Source organism: Phyllopteryx taeniolatus, chromosome 1 (assembly GCF_024500385.1).
Source record: "Phyllopteryx taeniolatus isolate TA_2022b chromosome 1, UOR_Ptae_1.2, whole genome shotgun sequence".
NCBI classification, from domain to species: domain Eukaryota; kingdom Metazoa; phylum Chordata; class Actinopteri; order Syngnathiformes; family Syngnathidae; genus Phyllopteryx; species Phyllopteryx taeniolatus.
Genome location: NC_084502.1, coordinates 50,640,603 through 50,644,468, shown reverse-complemented (window position 1 = coordinate 50,644,468; position 3,866 = coordinate 50,640,603).

The following is a 3,866-nucleotide window of genomic DNA, read 5'->3' as shown; positions in this document are numbered from 1 at the left end:
TTCCTTAGCGCATGCGCACTGGTCACGAAGCTGCATTGGCTAAATCAATAAAAATTATAAACAGATAAACAAATCAAACTAAAGAAAGAAACTCAAAACATGCATGTTAGTGTAAACCTGTTAATTTAACCTCACCAAAGCTTTGACTTACGTAAGCACAATAATTACATAAAATATAAAACCAAAGTGTAATTCATTGTTTCGCCACTTGACTGCAGTATACCATGCAGGCTCTCTCTCTCTCTCTCTCTCTCTCTCTCTCTCTCTCTCTCTCTCTCGCTCTCTCTTTCTCTCCCTCCCTCCCTCCCTCCCTCCCTCAGAGCATGTTTTCAAACCCATAATGTCTTACTGAACTACAAGTGGATGTGGAGAAGATACTCAGTGACAGGCGGCACAGCCCGAAAGGGTAACGTGGGTCCCCCTTCCCATGGGCTCACCACTTGTGGGTGGGGCCATAGGGGTCGGGTGCAGTGCAAGCTGGGCGAAGGCAGGGACCTTGACGATCCGATCCCCGGCCACAGAAGCTGACTCTAGGGACGTGGAATGTCACCTCTCTGGTAGGGAAGGAGCCCGAACTGGTGTGTGAGGTTGAGAAGTTCCGACTAGATATAGTCGGACTTTCCTCCACGCACAGCTTTGGCTCTGGTACCAGTCCTCTCGAGAGGGGTTGGACTCTCTTCCACTCTGGCGTTGCCCACGGTGAGAGGCGCCGGGCAGGTGTGGGAATACTTATTGCTCCCCGGCTCAGCGCCTGTACGTTGGGGTTCACCCCGGTGGGCGAGAGGGTAGCCTCCCTCCGCCTTCGGGTGGGGGGACGGGTCCTGACTGTTGTTTGTGCTTATGTACCAAACAGCAGTTCAGAGTACCCATCCTTTTTGGAGTCCTTGGAGGGGGTGCTGGAGACCGCTCCCGCTGGGGACTCCATCGTTCTGCTGGGGGATTTCAATGCTCATGTGGGCAATGACAGTGAGACCTGGAAGGTCGTGATTGGGAGGAACGGCCCCCCGATCAGAAACCGAGCGGTGTTCTGTTATTGGACTTCTCAAATGTTATGCTCATCACGGATTGTCCATAACGAACACCATGTTCAAGCATAAGGGTGTCCATACGTGCACTTGGCACCAGGACACCCTAGGTCGCAGTTCGATGATCGACTTTGGGCATCTCATCGGACTTGTGGCAGCATGTCTTGGACACTTGGGTGAAGAGAGGGGCGGAGCTGTCAACTGATCACCACCTGGTGGTGAGTTGGCTCCGATGGTGGGGGAAGACATCGGGGACAGTGCCTCTGGATTGGCAGACTGGAGTGGTGGTCCCCCTTTTTAAGAAGGGGGACCGGAGGTTGTGTTCCAACTACAGGGGGATCACACTTCTCAGCCTCCCTGGTAAGGTCTATTCAGGGGTGCTGGAGAGGAGGGTCCATTGGGAAGTCGAATCTCAGATTCAGGAGGAGCAGTGTCCTGGCCGTGGAACAGTGGACCAGGTCTACACCCTCGGCAGGGTCCTCGAGGGTGCATGGGAGTTTGCCCAACCAGTCTACATGTGTTTTGTGGACTTGGAGAAGGCGTTCGACTGTGTCCCTCGGGGGGGTTGCTTCGGGAGTATGGGGTACCGAACCCCCTGATACGAGCTGTTCAGTCCCTGTACGACCGGAGTCAGAGTTTGGTCCGCATATCCGGCAGTAAGTCGGACTCGTTTCCGGTGAGGGTTGGACTCCGCAAAGGCTGCTCTTTGTCACGATTCTGTTCATCCCTTTTATGGATCATCCCTTTTATGGACAGAATTTCTAGGCGCAGCCGAGGCGTAGAGGGGGTCTGGTTTGGTGGCCTCAGTATTGCATCTCTGCTTTTTGCAGATGATGTGTTTCTGTTGGCTTTATCAAGCCGTAAACCTCCAACTCTCACTGGAGCTGTTCGCAGTGTGAAATGGCTGGGATGAAAATCAGCACCTCCAAATCTGAGACCAACAGTCCTCTATCGGAAAAGGGTGGCGTGCCCTCTCCAGGTCGGGGGTGAGATCCTGCCCCAAGTGGAGGAGTTCAAGTATCTTGGGGTCTTGTTCACGAGTGAGGGAAGAATGGAATGGGACATCGACAGGCGAATCGGTGCAGCGTCTGCAGTGATGCGGACTTTGTATCGATCCGTTGTGGTAAAGAAGGAGGTAAGCTGAAAGGCGAAGCTCTCGATTTACCGGTCGATCTACGTTCCTACCCTCACCTATGTCACGAGCTGTGAGTCGTGACCGAAAGAACAAGATCCCGGATACAAGCGGCCAAAATGTGTTCCCTCTGCAGGGTGTCCGGGCTCTCCCTTAGAGATAGGGTGAGAAGCTCAGCCATCCAGGAAGGGCTCAGAGTTTAGCCTCTGCTCCTCTGCATCGAGATGGGCATCCTCCCCCCGGTGGTGAGATGCTCTGGGCACGTCCCAGTGGGAGGAGGCTCCCGGGGATTACCCAGGACACGCTACGTCTCTTGGCTGGCCTGGGAATGCCTTGGGAAACCCCAAAAGAGCTCGACAAAGTGGCTGGGGAGAGGGAAGTAAGGGATTTCCTGCTTAAGCTGCTGCCCCCACAACAAATGAGTTTCCTCCGCAGGGTGTCCGGGCTCTCACTTAGAGATAGGGTCGGAAGCTCGGTCATCCGGGAGGATCTCAGAGTAGAGTCGCTTCTCCTCCACATCGAGAGGAGCCAGATGGGGTGGCTGGGGCATCTGATTCGGATGTCTCCCAGACGCCTCCCTGGTGAGGTGTTCCGGGCACGTCCCACCGGGAGGAGACTCCGGGGACGACCCAGGACACGCTGGAGAGACTACATCCTTCGGTTTGCCTGGGAACGCCTTGGGATCCCCCCCGGAAGAGCTGGATGAAGTGGCTGGGGAGAGGGAAGTCTGGGCGTCCCTCCTAAAGCTACTGCCCTGACCTCGGATAAGCGGTAGAAAATGGATGGATGGATGGCATTTATTTCAGAACAGTTAATAAAGCCAACAGGCCTGTAGTAGAAAGTAGCATATCAGAACACAATTTTGTAACAACAAGATAAAAATTGAGTCAAGGCCGGTATCGAGTAGTCGCTCTTCTCTATAGGCCTGTTTCAGGTCTTCCAGCATGTTTTCGGACAGCATCCTGTTCTCTTCGAAAAGGTTTGGAGCACAGAACCTGAAAATGTCGAAAGACAAACGGTATTTATGAGTATTTTACTGTATTTAAATAGCAATGATGTGAGAAATACTCACCAACCAACATTTGCCTGTCCCCATGCTCCACAAAGCCAGACAAAGGTGGAATTTCAAAGTCTGAAACAAGCAGAAGACCCTCTTCAACAATATTTTTTATGCACAATATGAGGATTACTATGTTTAAAAATGCTGTATGGTATTTTGTTCAGTTCCAAATAGAGTGCCGTGAAAAAGTATTGGCCCCCTTCACAAATTGTTATATTTTTGCACAGTTTCCCCCACTTTCATGCTGAAGCTCATCAAAACATGTAAATATCAGACAAATATAACCCAAGTGAACTTAAAATGCAATTTTAAAATGTTGATTTCATTTATTAAGGGAAAAAAACTATTCAAGGTTACCTGGCCCTGTGTGAAAAAGTAATGCCCCCTTCTGAATTAATGAATTAATTAATTGTGGCTAATCACAACTTCTTGTTAATTTTCACTGATCACACCCAAGCCTGATTACCTCAGGACCTGTTCAATCAAAAAATAACTTAAACAGAACCTGTCTGACAAAATCAAATCAGACAAAAGCTCTAAAAAAGCTGCAACAAAATGACAAGATCCCCCAAAAACTAAATAACAGGTAAGAAATAAAGCAACTGACTATCAGTCTGGAAAGGGTTACAAAAGCCATTTCTAAAACTTT